This window comes from Alligator mississippiensis, chromosome 1, assembly GCF_030867095.1.
Source record: "Alligator mississippiensis isolate rAllMis1 chromosome 1, rAllMis1, whole genome shotgun sequence".
Lineage (NCBI taxonomy): Eukaryota > Metazoa > Chordata > Crocodylia > Alligatoridae > Alligator > Alligator mississippiensis.
Window position 1 is genome coordinate 455,615,853 of NC_081824.1, and position 21,477 is coordinate 455,637,329.

A 21,477-nucleotide genomic window follows, 5' to 3' on the forward strand; every position below is an offset into this window, starting at 1 on the left:
TGGAAAGTGTATCTGAAATTTCATGGCATTAACTCTTACAGGCTACAGCTGTTTGAAGTTGGAGACTGTGAATAGAAACCCCAGAATTTCCCTGCAAAAGAAGTGCTTTTCTCATATAATAACTACTTACAAACGGCTGTGTGAGGAAAATGGGGGGGGCGGAGGGGGGGGGGGAGGAGAAGCTAATGATCCTATATCTTCAAAGCGGGATGGAAAGATGTGCTTGTTTAGAAGCCAAAACATGGAAACTTCCCAATGCAGACTTCTTTACAAAGGGTTTGGTGTTGCAAGTCTACAAGGTAAGGACCAGCTTCTAATTTAATGGTAAGCTGCGTACTCCTGATCTGCCACTGCTGAAAAGCAGGAGCAATGCCTCTAGCTCAGCAGACTAACACCATCATGGCAGCCAGGGAAGTGTTCAAAATCAATGATGATTTTCTCTGAAGATGTAAGGGAGCCATAAAAGTGGTTTAGCCATTGTGTCAGGAGATTGCCCAGATCACATACAGCTGGCACAAAGGCTCTGTGATGCTTCCCTCCTCCAGACTCCCGGTAGAGTGAATTACAGGAAGAAAGTAAGGTGGGTGGAAAAGTACCTCTAGTTAGATTGGCATAACTTTATAGAAACTAGAAGTTTGCCTAAATTTTCCCTCAGGTGCTCTGAACAGACTGCAGCTGAGACCCTTACACTTTGTTGGTCTTAGTGTCTGATCCTTCTTCCATGAAGTCAGTGGAGGTTTTTCTGCTGACTTCCATGAAAGAAGAAGTAATAGCTTAGGATGACAAGTTTGTTAGGACAGGAAGAGCATCTTTCTCTGTGTTTTGTACAGTATTAAGCACTCGGTGCACATGTACCACATATATAAGGTGGATTGGAAGTCCTGGACAATGAAGCAAGTGGTAAAGGGTTTGCCTTATAATGAAAAAGTTGCAGCTTCAAAACTGACATCAATGACTGAGGTTTTTGGTTTAACCCTGTGGCCAGTAGAGACAGCACTGCGACGTGGGGTTAGGGGTTGTGAGTCCAAGTCCCATTTGAGATAAAAATGTACATTTTTTTATCATCTAAAAAATTATGGGATCTTTATACTGGGTATTTTGAGTCCATTTTAGACACAGTTGTCTAGTATAGCTTAGACAGGGATGATCCTGCCGTGAGCTGCTGGGTGATCTTCTGGGGCTTTTTCCAGCTCTGTTTTTCTGTGATTCTGTGGACCAATCTCCATGGCTGGAAGGAGTAAATTGGAGAGACATGTGAGATATGTGAGGGATATGTAAACTGTAAATCTGGCTAAATGACTTCAAGAAATTGCACTATCTGCTTTCACTGTGAAGACTGACCACAGCTTGTTGTCTCCAACAGTTTTGTTCAGTTGACCTATGAAACTGTGATAGACATGCTTGAAAAATGGAAATGCCAACTGTCACAGGCCAGCTGGGCACTGTGAGTGTATCAGTTTTATCACAGGCCAACTGGGCTGTTTGATTCAGTTTCAGATCAAGGAGGCAAAGTTGGCAGTGGAATAAAGGCAAATTTATTATAGCTAACACACACACAACAGTTAACAGAAAGATAAATGCAATTAGCAGATAAGGCAGTATAAAAGAGCTAATAGTAAATAGTAACAACAGATAATAATAACAGATAGATAGATCAATCTGTCGTAGGCCAACTGGGCACTGCGAGGGTGTTAGCCACACTGGGCTGTTCAAAACAACAAATAGACAGACATGGGTTGGCAACTTATCGATAGTCCCTCGATGCCAGGTGTGCGCCAAGTGATTCCAGTGAAGTCAGGCGTCCCTGATGATAGACGCTGTCAGAGGGATTACCGGGGAAGGTCCCTTGCTCAGGATCTGATCCTCACTCACACTGGGTGTCTGGGGTCCGGGCGTGGAACAGAAATGACCGTTCTGTTCCCTCCTTCCTGCTGGTTACCTGATGCATGTGTTTTTTATACCTAGTTTTATGTTAATCTGTTGGCCTCAGGGCCACTCACAATGTTGCCCTATAGCTGTTACCCTATGGGATTGAAAGGTGTTAAAACTATCATAAAAGGTTACTACCCAGGCTCAGGTTTATCCAATAAGCAAATTATGATGCAGCACCTTAAGGTTTGAAATTGTCATCGCTCCGCCTAAATCCTAACCCCTTTTAGGCTTCATTTGAATATGCTTTTTTGGGATATGCTTTCCTGGAATGTGTTGGGTGTGCCAAGCAGTTAGATCTAGTTTTTATCGCTAAGGCTGAACCCTGAGCAAAAAAATGTTAGGTCAGCTAATCTCACAGCTACAGCTTTGCCTCTGGGGCCCTGTCACTTCCATGAATGGTTAATTTATCATTTTGGTTAAACTTATGACAGACAAGTTACATTTGCAATTTACAAACTTATAAGCTAATATTAACTAATATTACCCGCTTAGGCAAAATACCAAATGCCTCCAAGAAGCACATATTATTGCTTATTAATCCCTCTGGTTCTGGCTGTCACACCAGCTGGGGATAATATATTTTGCAAGTGTCACTGGGAAAGTGCTGAAACATTCAAAACTTTAACTGGCCAGCAAACCATTGTATCTGCTGATTCAGTGATAGTAAAGGTGTTCAAGCTAAAGTGTTTCTCTGTGCATAGGCTTTATTCATGCATGGTTGTCTGTGGACCTTGGATGTAAGAAATAATATTTTCTATGTAAAAATTAGGCTTTTAGATTTTTTTTATATAGTAAGCACTGAGTAGAGCAAAGAGACCAACTTACTGTAACCTTTCTTTATATGATGAAGACAGTGGTGAGATGAGAATGAAGAAGCTTGCACTGCTGCTGCTCATATTGAGAATGGCCAAGTGCACCTCCTGTGTTCTCCATCTTTAATCAGCACATAGCAATGAAATGGACCTGAATTTCATGTCTAGATTCATATAGAGTACCTGTTTAGGAGTAGCCTAAACCATGTTGTTGTTCATACAAAGTAGCACTTAATAGGAATATTAATAGCATGTGCTGTGCTTGTTCATGCTATATAAAGCACTAAACTAGGACTCATGAGATGTAAAGAGTACATTTTCCAGTTCTGCCACCAGCTTACTGACTTTGAGCAAGTATATTAAACTTTGCTCCTCATCCACAGAGAGAAATAGTAATAACACCTCCTTTGTCTATTTAGACTGCAAGCTCTTTCTGGACGTCTCTTACTACCTAGTTAGACAGCTCTAGTATAATGGAGCTAAAAGCCCAGTAAGTGCTACCATATTGCAAAGACTGTATTGAAAGTACTCATTACATGAAGCCCTGATGGAAAACACAGACTGTTTTCTGATTTAATTGAGAAATGATTTCTCATTTCACATTTTTCTTTACATAAAAAGAAGGACTAGATATTCTTCCTGGTATACCACGGTGAAAAAGCAGCAGCTTATCCCAGTTGCTGAAGAGAAAAGCAGGGTCCTTCGGAAACCTGTAATGGCTAATAATGCACCTGGACATTGAATATAGTCTCAGGGTGAAATGAGGAGACATTCACATTTGCTTCTCATCACTAGTGTGATTAGTTTGTGCTGTGAAGCCTGAAGATGAATCCTCTTATAATATTTAGTCTCGCAATGGATGTGTGATGGACATGCTTGGAAGGGGGAAGTGCCAGCTGGGGATAATATATGTTGTAAATGGTGCTGGAAATGTGCTGAAACATACAGCCTAAGCTAGTTAGCATAACTTCAAATGCTATTTGTTCAATAAGGGTCTCATCTCTTAGCCATAATAGGCTCTTGTATTAACCCCCCTCCCCCCCTCCAACTAGATTATTGCTCTGGAAGAATGTTTGTGTCTCCCCTGACCCCAACCACTTCATTCTGAAATCCTACCTTTACCTCCTTCCCAACATTTAGGACATCTTAAGTGGCTGGCCCTAGATATGTGTCTAAATCTTTTAGGTCTATATCCTGCAAAGATTTATGTATCATTTGATGGAAGTTGGGATTATTCTCAGATCATACAGCTAAACATATGAAGAAGACTTTAGGACCACTGCTATATTTCCAGTTTGGATTGAAATTTTTCAGTGCAAGAGCTGCTGTTAATTACTTTAGACACAACAATAATATTATAATCAGAGGATGATGATTGTAGGTGAGAAACAAGAAGTAAGTGAAGATAAACTGCCAAAAAGTAAAAGTGAACTAAATAGTGATGGTACAGTATTAATTATGTCTTACTGATGATGAAGCATAAAAAGTAAAGTGATGAGAATAATGTTCCGTGAAAAATGTTGACTGATTTTTTTTTTAAGTTCTCACTAGAAATTTCTGTGCAAAAAAATATTTTCAAGGATAAATCTATTTTAATTTTTTACAAAAAATCCCAACATTATCATTTATCATTTCAAAACATTATAATTTTCCATGGAAAAAAGATCCTATTAAAAAAAAAAATCAAATCATTTAATGAAAAATCCATCAAAAACTTTTATCAGAAGGTTTTAAAATGGCAGTAACTTGAGTTTTATGTCCTAATATGCTATAGCAGTGTTGGGGAAACACTATTATACAGATTTTTAAGTTGCATTTTTAAAGGCCCCATATTGATTTGCCACAGTGTTGAGAAGTATTGTTACAATATTAAAATGGACTGAATGCTTTCTTGCTGTTCTTTTGTCCACATGTGCCATTGCTGGTAGCTGTTGTAGCTTTTACTGTGTTTCAGCTTCACAGCTGAACAAAGATACTGCAGACAAGCTGGGGTCTATAATAGGTATTGATGAGATAGTACTGTGGTACATAAAGCTGTAGAATCTAACATAGTATGTTCAATGTGATGGGGCACAGATAAGCAAGGAAAGTTCATTAAGACTCCTTTTCTCTTTATTCGTGTCAGAAATGATTATTTTGAAAAGATTTTTTAAGTGAGAAGTTACTGTCCATTATCTGTATTTGCCGTAGGGCTTTTTTCTTTTCCTTTTTTTTCATAGGGGTTAAGGGAACAGAGGTTTTCCATGTAATCACAGTGCATTTGTTTAGCATGTCAGCAGCCAATCTTACTGAAATGGCATTTTAACTCTTCAAAGAAAGACATGTTAACTCTACTGCTGCATAGACTGGCTTAACAGCACTTGTCCAGTTGATTGTTTGGGGTCAAAAGACAGGGAAATAATAAGGAGAGACAATGGTAGAAGAAGAGATGTAGGGTCAGTGTCTTAAGTGTAGAAATCACACAAGGGAAGGAAAAAAGAGAGAAGATGACAAAAGAGTATAATGGATAATGAATACTGTTGCAGAAGCACTCCAAGCTCTTCTTAGTAAAAGTGCTCCCAGTATTAGTGAGGAAGAGTTCACGGCTGTTTGTTTATCCAGTAATGCAGTGGTGCATTGATTTCTTTGGTGTGAGAGAGTTTATGGCCTACGAAATGGAGCAGACTGACAGCTTTGTAAACTAAAGTCAATTATTTAGAAGTGGCCTCCCGACTCTATTACTTCATGTACTACCACCTTCTTAAAACTGCTGCTATGGGAAAGGATAGAAAACTGCACTCACCTGCCGTCAGGGGCAGACATACCACAGGCAGGGGTCCCTCATTTAGAGTCCGAATAGAAGCAAGGTGAGCTTCCCCAGATGGCATCACAATGTCCTTCCACCCTTCTCTGAGGATTTACAATCACTTCAAAATTTAATTCTTGGCTTTTCCATTGGAACATCAAACATTGAAACAGTGCTTTTATGATGTGGCACTGAACTAAAACTGTTGGTTCATTTTATGTTGGAGCAACCATTGTAACACCCTCCTCAGTGAGGTATAATACCCACTTCCTATGGAGTGCTGAACTCCTGCGGATATCAGTGGGCTATGCACGGAAGAGCTCCTTTAATCTCCTCTTTTGAGATTATGGCTTCAACCAAAAGGAGGGGAGCAGAGGCTAATAACCCCGGGAGCAGAACAATCCTTGGTACCATCCATCCTACTCGCACAGTACCTAGACAGGAGCATGGAGGAGGTGCATTAAAAGAGTTGCAAGGGAAAAAAATATGGCTGTCTCCATCACAGTTCATTTTCTAGGTTGCATTAATATGCAGCCCCTTATACAGGGCAGTTTATAAAGTGATAATTTAGCTAACTGGGAATGGAAAGAATTCACAGGCAGCATGTCACAAATCTGGGTTCTTGGGGAGAAGCAGCCATGAACTCTACCCTAGGTGTCGGTCCAAATGTAGAAAGAGTCCCACTTTGAAACACATTTCTGTGAATGTGATACTCCAGCAAGTAAAAGACCAACAGGATTATCTACAGCCAGTTAGCATGTTAGCAGGGGCTGTGCAAGCCTCTCTGGGAGCTCTGCCAATGCAGGTGCAGAGACTGCATTTGGAAAACTCCATATCTGCTTCAAAAAAGAATGGCAACTGTGCAGTGATTTATGAAGCAGACTAGGTTTATGGCAATATACCATGTTTTGTAATTAGAGACATGACCCTGATGTGGTATTTTTAGGGAAGTAGTATGCATGCAGACTTCTTTTCTGGTTTCGCTACAGATCTGCTACATGACCTTGGGTAAGAGGTGTCATCTTCCAACATTTTTGTTTCTCTCCCACATTTTGTTGTCTTCTCTCTTTAGAATCACAATCAGGACTCGTAGTAGAGATGATATCTTTTATTAGACCAACAAGATAATTAGAGTGTAAATTCTTCAGAGTATCTATGATAGATTTGTATAGCATCTGGCACATTGGGGCCTGATTTCAGTCACTATTTTTAATTCAGAAGAGATGAGAATCTGTCTGTCTATAAAAGGCTCAGGTGAGAGTTACTTCTGTGTGGGAGATGAGTGCTGAGTATAGGCACTCCTCTATAGGCCTTGCTCTGGCTTCATGGTCCCTACAAGTCACCAGGTTTTGTATATCCTTCAAAAATAAATCAGGAAGTTTGTAGATGCCACATTCAAAAAGAAAAGCTTACGAACAGACCACTTCCATTTGCTTGGGTTAGATACAAAGATCTTTAATTGTGTTAGTGCATTAAAACATTATAATGCCAAACCCAGCAATCAGCTCTTCTGGATAATTTTAGAAATGTCTTTTCAAAAGCCAACCATGGTATAATAGTATGAGTGCAATGAGCAGTGACAGATTATTTGTGTTATTGCCAAGGGAAACTGTTGGCATTAACTTGGTGCAGAGTCTTTGTTACTTTATGAATAAGAAGTGCAGTTAATGTATTATACACCATGTGCCTTCCCACCCTACCCAGAACCTAATTACACTTTATGGAAAGTTAAGTAGGCAGTAAACTAAGTGGTATGGAAAGCACATACAGTAAAACTCTGTTGGCTACAAACACTGAACAGTTGTTTTGTCCTTATACTTTGGAGAACTTCATAATTATACATTTAGTGCTACTGAGAGATCCACTGTGTAATTACACAGCTCAGCAATAATGGCACCAGTTTCTGTGCAAATACAAGGAGCGACATGAGATTAAAATGAACTTAACATCAGCTCTGTAAAAACAAGATGGGAAGTGATGTTGGGGCCTTGGTTGCCAGTCTTATGGGGAAACCTGCAGGAGGGGAGAACCTCACAAGGGTTTGCCCCCACTTCTATGGAGTAGAAAGAGTTAAGGTGTGGTTTACCCCCACCCATGGTATTGGCCCCAAATCTCCACAGGAAATTATAGTGCTTTAAAATCTATCCATTTTAGGTATTATTATACAGGCTTTCATTACAGTAGTATCTGTGCACTTCACAGGCTTTATTCCTCCCTCACTATACCACTGTGATTTAGAGAAGTGCTGTTGTCACCAGTTTACAGATGGGGAAGTGAGGTGCAGAAAGGCTGTGAGCTAGACCCACGAAGGGGCTTAGACATTGTGATACTTAGTGTTGCTGTACCTACAAAGCCCAGAAACTTCCATATCGTTAAATAAAAGCACAGATTTCTCAGATTGCACAACTGTATCTCGAGGTCAGCCCAAGTGTTGCTTGCCAGAGAGGGCAAGCCCAAGCTTTGTGTGATCGATCTCAGACTAGATCTTTAGATCGCAGCATCTCTCTGGCCACATTAGTCAGTATGAACTTGCTCAGCTGCTGTTGACTTACCCCTTTATGTGAAGGAGCACAACCAGATGACAAATACAACAAGGCAGGCAGCCTTTCTAAAACAAAACAGCATGTAGGGCACTTGTACATGTAACCATTTCATTCTATGCCCCCTAAATTGAAACAGTGAGTTTTCAATTGAAATGGTGGGTTTTATTTTTCTGTCACTGTATACATGTCATTGTCCTGGTGAACGCAGGTGCCTGCTGAAGGCAGAAGTGGTGAGGGGCCCAACTCTTTTTTGTCAGAGCTTGCCTGCCTCTCTTGTGGCTAGGGGGTGAGCTGCTTTTGGACCAAGTGGCCCCTGAGTTGCAGGTGGCTCCAGTCCTTACCTCTGCAGTGGCGATGCCACCTGGGGCTACCCAGGCAGGCTACTAGCAGGCTGGGTGCTGCCTGAGCTCAGAGGTGCCCAATCCAACTTTTCCCTGAGCCCGCCCAGGCTTCCAGTGGCCCATACACTGTCCCCACCACCTTCTCCACCCTCCTGCTGCCTCCCTGTGCTGCCCCAGGGTGGCTGTTCCCAGGTGGCTCCAGGTGTCCTGGCAGCCAGAGGCACCTGCTAAAGGTAGACATGGTGAGGGGCCTGATCCCTTTTCTCAGCGGAGCCTGTCTGCCTATTCCACAGCTGGGGGGGTGAGCTGACAGATTAATGGCTGCAACGTTCCTAGTTGCAACATTGTAAATTAAACTACGCCGGGATGTGGTTTAGTTTGTGATGTTGCAAACTCATTTAAAACCCCCCAAACTCACGTACATGTAAAGTGTGATTCCATTAAGCCACACAAAAGGAATTTTTTGTCATGTGTACATGGTATCATCATCACATATACAAGCACCCTTATTGGCTGACTTCAATACAGGAGGCAGAGCCCTTGTATCAGAATGGCTAAGCTAAACCTTAGCAGTATCCAGGTCAGCAAAGGTACAGGCTTAGGCCTAGTCAGTCATGCTATCTAGGATCCATGCTTTTTCTGCAACAAAGTCCAAGCTATGTCCCATTCTCAAGACAGATTCGTACACTGGGTTTTTTCGATTCCTACTCTTAGGTACTAGTCTTTGCAAATTAAATACTTGTCATTAGGGCTTGATTTGAACGGTCCAGGTGCTGCTTTTGTAGGTAAATTGCTTTGCCAGTGGATGTAACTAGATATAGATCCCAATGTCTCACCCTTAGGTCCAGATAAGTCAAGCCTATTCCTTCCAGGTGCATCACAACATAAAATCAGGGCAGGGGGACTGAGGCATGCATCAGTATCACACTATAACAAAACAGCCCTTCGTTCTCTCACAGGTGGTCAAGGGTTTGTCCAGATTGTAGTTTAGATATACTGGAGCTAGCTGTAAAAAGACTGGGTGGGGTGCCACAAGAAGCTGATCCTTAACTGCATGGAGATATGCATGGGATATCTATTCTGATGCGAGGTCTTACAAATCTTAAGTATTTTTCTCCTCATAGTCTGGAGAAGCAGTGTAAAATTTGTCAGCTTGGAGTTTCCCTTTTGTGATTCTTTCTTAAGCTTATTTTTTTGCAAAGCCTTGCTATGTGTCTCTCCTGTCTAGCCACAGATTATAGTTCTCTGGTGAATACATTTGAGACATGCAGTCCATCCTTTCTTTCAGGTCCTCTCAAGGATCATGTCTCTGTGTGGTACTATAAACAAATATTTTGGGTGTGCTTTTTCGATTCAAGAGATTAAAATTCCTCCAAGTCTCAGTAATCTTTTTGGTGTTTTTCACATTGAACAGCACCAAGCCATCCATCTGAGACAGCTGGGGTTCAGCTTTGAGACCTTGCAATATATAAACACATCTTATGTTAAGTAGATTAAACACAGGGTTGATGAATGCCCATTACAAATATTTAACTTGCATTATTATTGCTATCTAATAAAGATCTGTATATTTTTATGTGCAGTTCCTCTCTAGATTTGCGGAAATTAGCATTTTCATTAGACCTTGAAACCTGGGGAGAGCTTGTGATTTAAGTGTTCCAGGATTTTGTTTTAAATTCAGTTGGTGGAATTTTATGTACTAACTGTTAACACACTTATACAGTTACTTTGCAAATTTCTTTCTTTTCTAGTTTCTCTTATAGGCACTCAGTAGATTAGAAACTGCTGCCTCTCAGCAACTGATTACTATGATTAATGTTAACACAATTACTATGACACTCTCTTCAGATTCAGCTAGTTAATTGTAATAAAACTTTGAACATACAGTGCTTTTCGTCTGAAGACCATAATGTATTTTATATGCCTACGCCAATTAAATTCTCACAACACCCCTGTGAGATGCATAAATACTGTTCTTTCCAGACAAAATTATTCTTTAAGCTGCAGTTCAGTCACTGAGATGTATTCATAATCTGCAAGGGGGCGGAAAAAAAAAACTTTTAAAAGTTTGGTCTTTGGAATGAACTGCAAAATCAAACTAGCAATAGATTCATTTGTAAATTAACATTTATTCTCACTCCTCCTGAGCATTTGAAAATATATAGAGCTAAGATTAGTGAAAATAACCTTAACGCTTCCTATGCTCTCCCTATAAATTGATATGACACCCTTGTAAGCCCACATTACTTTTTTAATTTGCATAGTTTAAACCACATACAACCATTACGCTATCCTTTACTTCTAATATTAAGGTATAAAACACTGCCTAATATGTGAAAGCCACTAATCAACCACCAATCTTTTTAAATTTACCCCTCCTTTGAGGAAGCTTCAGCTCTCATTCAAGCCAAAAGAGGTCTGTCTATCATTTCCACTCACAGTTTCATTAGGCCCCTTTTGTAAGACTGTTACTCCATCACCTAAATCTTTTTCTTTCATCCCTTTTTTCTGTTTCTGCCTTATGTAGGGAACATTTTCACAACATAATCTACATCTGTCCTCCACAAATAGTATCCCTATCATTCACATTCTGCCCACCTTCACTATAAAGACCATAATAAATATCCAGGTTTTCACCTCATTCAACCCTCTGATTGGGTTTGAAGGCAACACAGGTTACACAACATGGTTTATCCCTATTTACAGTTACAGATCTTTTACAAAGGCAGGCTGATACCTGTTACCCAGGTCTGAAGAAGCCATATAGGTAAAGCACCTGAAGAGGGATTTAAGCATCTGAGTCTAAAACTGCCATTCTGAAAAGCTGCTTCACTCCATTGATACCTTACCTTAAAGTTGCCCAGTTATCTATTAACTGCCTCTATACCCAGAAATGTTTCATGCTTCACAGGGTGAAGCAGCAGACACCCAAACTTGACTGAAGTCCTTAAAAAGGACACACATTCACCTAAGTCCTCTAAGGAGTTTGATGTAGGAGGTATTCTCAGAGACGTACTAGCAGGGTCAGGCTTCTCACAAAATGCCCTGGTAGTCACAGGTATTTTTTTTAAACAGTTGGAGGAATAGATGCTCCTTCTCCCCCTTTATACCTCTCCCAGATGCAATTTTTTTTTCCTGTCCTTAAGGTGCTTCAACCTCACAGTCCCATTCCCACACCCACTTCTCTACCCCAACAAAACATCTTTACCATTGGGTTATTGGCTACCTTTGCAGTGGATTACTTACCCCCTTTTCTGCTACAGCTATATCACTGTGCAGAAAGAAGGAAATATTCTTCAATCAGAGAGCATGAGGGCAAATAAAGACTGCCTACAGACATGCTTGTAATTAGTACACTCCAGCGTAGCCTCCCCATCACAAGTGTTAAGTCCCCACATGTCTCAACATGGTCACAAGGGTGTTTTATCTAAACCTTATTGAATGAACTTCAGATAACATGTCCCATGGCCATTTTGAAACATGTGCAGGCTTAATGCATGTGATGGTGAACCATTTTAATTAGAGCAGCTGTCCAGGAACCGCTCTAATTAAAACCCTCCCACCCCCCCACCCCTGAGCACATGTATAGGCTGACATAGTACCTATCTTTAAGGAAGGGAAGGAGGATCTGGGGAACTACAGACCCATCAGCCTCACCTCAGTCCCTGGAAAAATTATGGAGCTGGCTCTCAAAGAGTCTGTTTCTGAGCACTTAGAGGAGAAGGTTGTGGTTAGGAACAGTCAGCATGGATTTAGCAGGAGCAAGTCATGCTTGACCAACCTGATTTCCTTCTTTGATGAGAGGACTGGCACTGTGGATGTAGGGAGAGCAGTGTATGTGATATACCTTGACTTCAGCAAGGTTTTTGATATAGTATCCCACAACAATCTTGTAAGCAAGCTAAGGAAGTATGGATTGGATGAATGGACTGTAGATGAATAGAAAACTGGCTGAATCATCAGGCTCAAAAGGTAGTAATCAATGGCACAATATCTAGTTGGCAGCCAGTATTAAGTGGAGTGCCCCAGGGCATTTCTGTGACTGTTTTTGTTCAATACCTTCATCAGTGATCCAGAGAATGGGATGCTGTACATGCTCAGCAAGTTTGAGGATGACACCAAGATGGGGTGAAGAGTAGAGACAGTGGAGGGTAGGGCTAGGATTGAGAGACCTAGAAAAATTGGATGATTGGACCAAAAGAAATCTCATGGGTCACATCCAGACATTTGGCTCCCTGGGGACAATTAGCAGCGGGACACATTGTACCGTTGTCCCCATAGAATGCCTGTGCCTTGTGCCCTCTGGGGCATGGCATGTTACCTTAAGTGAGATAGGGGAGGCTGGGATCAGCAACTGTGTTGGCCCCAACAGCCTTACCTGTGGTCCTGGGTGCCAGGGAAGCTGCAGCTGCATTGCTTCTGCAGCTTGGAGCCTGGCTGGCAGCTGGAGTGTGGCTCCAGGCAGACAGGCTCTGGTTTTGAGTGGCACGTGCTGCCTCCACGTGCATCACCCTGCTTTTTTCTCTGTGGGATTTTTTGACCTTTGGATCTCCATTTTTGACCCCAGTGAAACAGAAAAATGTTAAGGATAATATTAGTTTCCTTATTATTACTGCAGTATTTTACTAAAGATATCTGTTCGGGAGTCTAAAAGAATCTAACAAAAGAAATCAAAGTGGCTACTTTGAAGCTGCATATATTTTACCAAAACGATATCTGGGATCTGTATTAATTCTATGGACACCTGTTTTCCTAAAACTGAACAGAAAATGTTATTCATTAACTGATTGGTAAAGTACTCTGCTGTGCTACTACCCAGCTTGGCCAGTTCAGACTCATCAACTGGGCTTTTTACATTTTGAGGGGATGAAATTTATGTGAAACTGTTCCACTAACATGTAGGTTTACCCTGAGAAGTAAACATGTTCTTTTGCAATTTCAGGTATTTATCCCTCATCTGCTTCTCAACTATTTACCAAATTACTGGTAATTAGTCTTAAACATCTGGGTGCTGGCTGGGATGGGTATGGTCAGTGCTTCCCCTCCCTTGATGCTGGCTCTGCAGTGTTGGCTCCTTTGAGGAGTTGGGTTTGGCTTCTTCTGATCTTGCTCCTGACTGACACTGCATCTCTCTGATGAAAAAGCTGGGTGTTCCCACTGGATGGTAGGTTGGTTGGGTTCTCTTTGATGTGGTCTTTTTGGCCCTTCAAAAGTCAAAACTCTCTTCTGGCAAGGTTGAGTTTGTTTCCCTTTTAAATTACATTGAAGATTAAGCAGGAGAAAATGTACAAATCATTGGTGGATTCCTGTTTACAAAAGCTACAAAATGCCATTCCATTTGGCTCCCCTTTGAATTGTTGCAAATATTGGGAACCAAAAGTTTCTTTAGGTGCTTAGCTTCTTAATTTTTTTTTTAAACTAGCGTTGTTCATATTAATCCCAACAGTGAAAGCTACAAGAGTTAAATTCACTCTTGTGCAAAAAACTGTCACAAGGCATCTGTACCACTTCAACCTTTGACATAGAGCTTAGGTGGGACCTGAAAAAATCATAGACTTTGTAATGGCTCTCTGAACAAGGTCATTCTCATGCTCTGAGCCTGAAAATAGGCAGGCGTGGCGTGTGAACTCAGACTGGTTGGGTAGTGGAGTGTCCCACAGGAGTGGGGTGAGGGGGTTTGCAGCCAGCTTGGGGTGGGGGGCAGGTTGCAGTTAGCCAGGCACTCTGGCCAGTAGTGAGGAGGCTGCAAACCCCCTCCCTCCTCCACTGCCAGCCAGCTGCAAACCGCCACCCCCCACTCCCATGGGACACTCCACTGCCCCACCAGTCTGAGTTCACCAGCCACACTTTGACGAACATAAGAGTACTGGGTTAAACTATCTAACTTAATATCCTGTCTCTCACACTGGCACAGAGCAAATTCTAAGGGAAAGAGGGCCTGATCTAGCCCCTTTTCCCTTATAGCTTCCAGCATTTAGAGGCCTAAGGGTTCCTAATCTGGAGTTTGAAGACCTACTTTATTGTTTAATGAAAATGTGTCCAGTCATCTTTTTTAACCTGCCTAACTTGTTGAGTTCTGCAACATTTTGCGACAAGGATTTCCACAGGTTAGTTGCACAGTGGGTGCATCTGCACATGCTCAATAAACTCCATTTTGCACCAGAGTTGGAGGGTTTGCACTGGAATTTATTGTTCCTAGGTGCAGCAGTGTTTACACGTGCATCTGGAACTGCAGCACATTGAGCTGAGGCAGTACAGCCCTGGCTGGCTGAGGGGCTGTGGGTCAGCCTGTCAGCCGGGAGCTGTTCCCCTCCAGCTTGACATGCTACAGGAGGGCTGGCTGGGGCATGAGGGTGCTACAGTGTGGGGCTAGTGGGCAGGCAGCCCCCACAATGTAGCACCCTTCTGCCCCAGACAGCCCTGGTCACCATCTACATGTGAATTTTGGTGGAGTGAATAACTCTGCTGTAGGATAATACTTGCATTAGGCAGTACTAACCTATGGCAGAGTTCATTCGTTTACTGCAGCCTAATAGCTCCACATGTATAGATGAAGGTACTTTATTGCAGAGCTAATTAGGCAATTCCACAGTAAACAGCTCACGTAGCTGCCCCTAGTGTGTGGCAAAGAATTTCCTTTTGCCATTTTAAAGTCTGCTTACTAATAATTTTCTTGTATGTTCCCAAGTTCCTTGTGTGCTTAACTTTCATTGTGTCACTAAACCCACCAAAGCCAAATCTAGGCACATGTCCAAGTCAGGGTCCTCAGAGAGAAGACTCATTATTGTAGGCTCTCCAAAAAAGTAAACTTGTGAGATAGATAAGCATTTACCCTTGGTTTTTCCCCTTTAAAGAAAACAAATATTTATGGGAGAAATTTTCTACTTTATGTTGGGTCTGAGGTCCCATAAAGAGAATATAGAAAGATGCATTGCAGTAACACAGACTCTGGAGAGTTCTGTGATTTTTCTAAAGGCTTGACATTTCTTAGCATCAGCATTGCCTGTTTTGGGAGCTGATGTTAATGCCTAATTGTCATTTGTTTGTTAGCAATTAAAATAGAAGTGCTAATTTTGATGGGGGGGGGGAGGGGATCCACTTTGAGCAGAGAGGTTGGGATTAAAGAGATTGATTTTAGTCCCTGATTAGCCATGTGGCCTTGGGCAAATCATTGAACTGCTCTGTGCCCCTTGTGTAACATGGAGATGTCTGTAGCCTTCTTTTAAGGTCCATAGAAGAAAGGTAATAACACATGTAAACTGCTATTATACAATCCATTCCTGCAGCTAAAGAAATGTTGCTGTAAGAAGAAATGGATCTGTGGAGGTTGGCCTTTAAAGGCTAGTATGCACATGAAGGATTGATAATCACACTGTTTTACAATGAACATGGTGAACATGCTGTGTAATAATGTGGATGTTGAGAACTGAACCACTATTTTACACTTCAGTTCCAAGGTGTTGGAGGAGTAGGAATGATGAGGCTCCTTTAAGAGCTTATTACCTTTTAGAGTGAGATAAATTTGGAGTGAAAAGTGCTATAAAGATCACCTAATTCGTTAATTGCATATAGAATGTCTCTAATTCTCTTCTCATTTTCCTTCATGAAAGAATAAGGATAAGAACCACACCAGGAGTAGAGGTTTAGTAGGTATTTAGTGTTTCAGAGGTAGATTAGGTAAGGCTGAGTTTTTTGGTTTTTGGTTTTGAGTTCACTTGATCCAGAGGCCTAAAGGATACAAATTTATGTGAAGTGACACAAAGGCAAAGGCTAGCAGAAAACCCTGTAGGCTAAGGCAATGCACCCCTTTTGCAAAGTTCTGTTTTGTGTATAAGAAGTAGTGGGTCCTGTCCTTGGGAGAAGTGACAATGACAGTGGCTAGCCCTAGTGCCCACTGTGGCAGGGTACTGTTGGTGCTTGTCACCCACTTTAAGGGCCGAGCCTAGCAGCCAGCAGTGCTTAATTGTGGCAGCCATTTTAGATCCATGGCTGCCTATATAAACAGGGCAGTTTGCTGCTGGCAGGCCAGGCAGTAACATTGCCTGGCTGCAGGGCTGTTTGGAACATCCTGGAGGTAAGGGCAGTAGCTGTAGAGGATGGTTTGGAGGCTCCTGGTCCTCGGCATGATCTTAAACTGCACCCTGCCAGGAGTGGGTGGCCTGGTGGGGCTCTCAGTTGTATGGGAGATCCCAGGAAATGCCAGGCCAGTTACCACCCCAGTGAAAGGTGAGTAGGGGTGCCTTAACCCCAGCCCTCACCTTTGGGTGGGCCTTATAACATAAGAGTAGGGTAGGCCAGGTAAGCTTCTGGAGGCACCTGAGCCTGCTGGGGGAGTGACTCCGCAGGGCCAGGCACACTTCCAGGAGCACCTGAGCTGGGAATGGGGAACCCCGACCCATAAGTGCAGGTAAGAGGCAAAAACAACACTGAGGTACTCAACTGGTCAATGCTGGGGCCAGGGGCCCACTGCGAGGGACACCCATGAAGATCTAAGAAGCTTGGAGTCCCGACTGGGCCTGAGATGGGACCAGGGCTTATGGAAGCCAAAGGTCCTCAGGGTTGGGGCCACAGCAAATGGGCAAAGGCGACAGTTGAGCTGACTGCCTGATATGCCATCTGCAAGGTTTGGGCTGCAGTGTAGGTATGGAACAGAGCTGCAGATAGCCCCCCAATATTGGGGTGTACAATGGGCAGCCTCCCACCTTAGTTAACAACATTATTAATTACCAACAAGTCGAGGCAGGTGAGACAGGTGGGCGGCGTGCCTAGAGGCAGGTGGGAAACTAGCTCTGTGGCTAGTCAGGGACTCCCACTTTGCCACACCCACCTGTCTGGGTCATTCTGGCCTGCCAGTGTTACCAACTGCTGAGATAGACCAGTATAACAGTGTCACAAAGTGCATGTTCTCTGGGGCTACTCTTGGGCACCCCGGGAGGACACCACCTCCAACTATCCTGCCACGTCTTTGGTCTTATGAAGAAAGAGGATGGTTCAGTAATATCATTAAGAGTTCCCACAGGGTTACTCAGGCAGTGACAGGTTGATGACTTGGGGCTCTACCTCCCCCATGCCCCATCCACACTCCAGCCGTGCTGTTACCATGGATGAAATTGTCACCCAGTTGAAGCCAATGAGCTCAATCAAGGAAGTTGGTGCCAGGAAAGTGCCAATGAAATCTTGTTATCCCTATGAGGTTGTAAGATGCTATTTTGCCATTATCAAAACACCCCAGTCTGAGTTATCCAGATAAATATTCAATTAAGACAATAACAAAAGAAATAATAATATACCTCTGAGGCAGAGGTGTGATATCCCTTGCTCTTGGGCTCATTGACAGGTAAGTCATTAGGTAACTCAAAATCCCATGGCCAAGATACTTCTCTTGGTCCAGGTTGCCACAATACAATGTACCACAAACAAGATAAGTTTGGTGGGGCTGGTAAACTCCCTTCTCAACTCAAGTAAAAGAAAATTCTTTGAATACCAGAAAAAATAAATGTAAACTGCTTGATGAGGTCCTTTTGGCTGGGCTGAACCTCTCAGGCCCTGGCAACCAGCCTTCACAGTTCTTCCTCCCAGAGAAGAAATAACTTGATTACCCCTTACCTGGGTCTGCCGTTAGGTCCTCTGAATCCTGGACTCTTCTGCCTGGCATCTCTCTCCCTTTGAGTGAATCTGTTTCCCTTCTTATGCTGCAGTAGTCTCACGTCTCTTCTACATCACTCGTGTGTGCCCTCTGAGCCGCACAAAGCAGGCGCTGATAAATCGGCTCACTGGTGCCATATGCTGCTTCTGTTCTCTCGCCACTCTACCCCTGCAGGTAAATCTAATGTGAGGCCGGCCTTTTATGGGCTCCTCCCAGCTGGTCCACATCTGCCAACCGTGTCCTCGCTCGCACTTTCTAGCAAAGTTCACCCAACTCCCCAGGTCTTGCCATTACAAACAGGATCCCTGGCCCTGTTACTGAAAGGTGGCATAGCCTCTTTAATGGCAGGGTCTTTGTAGCTTGGGGACAGGCAATCATCAAGGCAGGAGTTAAGAAACAGCCCTATGGGCAGGCTTGAACTATATAGGCCCAGAGTCTGTACCAGTCAGGGAAACCAGACCTGAGGGCCACAAGAAATGGGGTCTTAGCAGCCAGGCCCCTGAAAGACCCAGGAATTAGGGTGAGCTGATCTGCAGGCCCGGGAAGATGGGAATGTTTGCTGGGGTGAAGAGGGAATGCTTTTAATCAGCCAAGTGGCCTTGTTTAAGTTACAACTTGTGTGTGAGTGCCAAGCCTTGGGCCCTGTTGAAGGCAGCCCACGGGTTATGCCCAGAGGGGCTGAGTGAGGGACCAACAGGTCCAGGATCCCAGAGCAGAGCAGAGATAAGGCTGGGGCCCAGCAGCCAAGCCTAGAACAGTGGGCCTTGGCTAAGGGACCAGCCAGAGTAGAGGGGCAGAATCCGGGAGGTCAGAAACCCCAACAAGTAAAGGAAGGCCTGAGGTGGCCTAGAGGCTCAGGAACAAGTGTCCCAACTGATTGGTGATTTAAAACACCCACATGGCATGTGGCATAGTATAGGGACAGACTGGAGCCATGCAATAAGCCAGGGGTTGCCAACTGGGGATACGCTCAGTGGCCGGGGGCACACTACCCCGCGTCTAGCTGCCAGGGGGTACAATGATCCAAAAAGGTTGAAAACCCCTGCACTAAGCCCTTAAGGTATACAAGGTGGAAAGAGCTGACCATAGGAAGACAGAAAGAGCACTGTGGGCTGGCTAGTCTCTGGGGACAGTCTCCTGTTTAAAAAGGTTTCATCAAGATGTGGTAGAAGAAGGCAGGGCGAGACCCAGAGAGGCAAGGCACAGAGAGAGCCTAGCAGGGATGAGGGGGCTTGCCTGGGGCATCACAGCGTCCCTTAGGCTCCTAACCTGTTACAACCAGTCTAACTTAATCGGCCTAAATGGTAGCCATCGCCAAAAGGATCAGGTCCCATATGTTTACCTAGTAGCTAAGTATCAGAGTTTTCATGTGAAAAATCCTCAGGAGACTTTGCAAGCATAGTATTAACATTCTTTTTTCCCTTATTTTTTAAAAAGGAAAACATGTAAATAATTCCCATTTTCTTTAACTTATTGCTCATCTGTAAGAAAGAGAGCACAGTGTAAACAGAGGGACATAGATTAATTATTAACTAACCAACTATCAGCTGCTTTCCTACAGGCAGTTTGTCAACCCCTCTACCGGTTTTGCATCTGGGTTTTCATTGGCAAAGCCCAGTGATTTTTTTTTTTTTCTGGTGATGCAGACCTGCAGCCAGTGAGGACAGCCAAGGTGACTGAGTATCTAGGATATCAGTAGTGTAACTAAGGGTGCATGAACACGGCATCAGCTACAGGTGCTGACTTAGAAGGGGAGCAAGATTGGTGGGTGCCACTACTGTCCAGGACACAGAAACAGCATGTTGTGCCTCTGTGGGAGCTGCACTGAAGCAGTTCACATTCATGCTGAGGACTATCCTGGGGCTTTGGACACCCCTTTTCAGTTCCAAGCTCTACCCCAGATGTTACTTGTGATCCTGGGCAAGTAACTTAGGGTCCAAACCACATAAAGATTTAGATGATTCACTGCCATTTTAAGTTCTAAGGCCACTACAACTACATTGCCTCATTTTGGGAGCTGGTGCACACAAAGCAGGACATACCTAGAAGTGTTTCCCAGCATGGGTTGGAGATGACATGTCCTAATGTTTGCTACTGCTGGGCCTCACCAGAGCCGCATAAGTCCTGTCAAAGCCAAGCACCTTGATGCCCCTTAGCTCATGCCTAAGCCCTTTCAGGTTTGACCAACAAAGTGTTCTTTTCAGCTATTTGGCTTGCAGGGGTCTATCCGATTAGCTATCTCAGAGCATGCTTAAGCATACACAAAGCAGTAAGGAGGAGCATCCCTTTTGTACAGCACACTAGAAGCTAGGGTATTCAAATGCAGGGGTGTAAGAAATGATAGCTCAAATTCTGTCTTTCATAGTTTCATAGCTGTTAGGGCCAGAACAGATCTCAATAGATCATTGAATCCAAACCCCTGCCCTAAGCAGGAAAGAGCGCTGAAGGCAAGTGGCCCTGTATTCAGGGGGGAGGGAGTGGAGTCTCAGTAGAGTCTCAGTGACTCCCAAAACTGCTCTGACAATTTCTGGAGAATAATATTAGTTAATTGGGAGCACTGGAGACTGTGGTGGCCCTTCCAGGAAACTGCCTCTGTGAATTCATACCTTTTTCTTATGGACCATTGTGAGAGCAGGAAGATCTATGCTGCCTACAACATGCCCCAAATTGTGGCAGTTGTACCTTTATGACAATGACTGTCATCATGCTTCAAGTCCTCAAAAAAGCTTAGAAGGAACTGCCTCTCCCACAATGCACAATTGCCCAGACTTTTTTTTTTTTTGAGGAGGGGGAGGAAAAGCTTTTGTCTCAGGTACAAGAGTTTGGATACAGCTGAAGAAAGTGCCTAAGAGTGGACTAACACTCTAAGGTGATCAGTGGATCTCCTGTCTTGGATGCCAAGCTACTGTGTCTTGCTCACATGCTCAGTGTTAAACTGACTGCCAGGTTTGGTGTGTGAAAGCAATTTCCCCCTAGAGATTCAGGGATCTGCCTGGGAACATGTTCACTTTTCTCTGCAGTGCAGCTCGTGATTTACTTGCTGGGATGGTCTGGACTTATCTCACCTAATCATTTACAGGCTATTGCAGAGGCTTAGATGTTGCTAGTATTTCATTCTCCCTTTTTCTCTGCCTCTGATTTAGTTTGGTCTAATAAGGACTAAAATATTTTAGTTTAACCCTAGCTATTGGATGGAAAATGAGCGTAACTAGGTGAAATGTAGTGGTCTGTGTTATTACAAGAGGTCAGAGTAGATGAACCTTTTTAAATTCAGAGCACCCCTCCAAAACCCTTTATGAATTTGGTGCTTTACCCACTCACAGTCAAAAACCACCATTGCATTTCCTCAGCTTACCTCCCTAGTTCTCAGCCAGGATGTTGCCGTGTGTTCTGCCAGTATTAGGATTCTGATAAATCT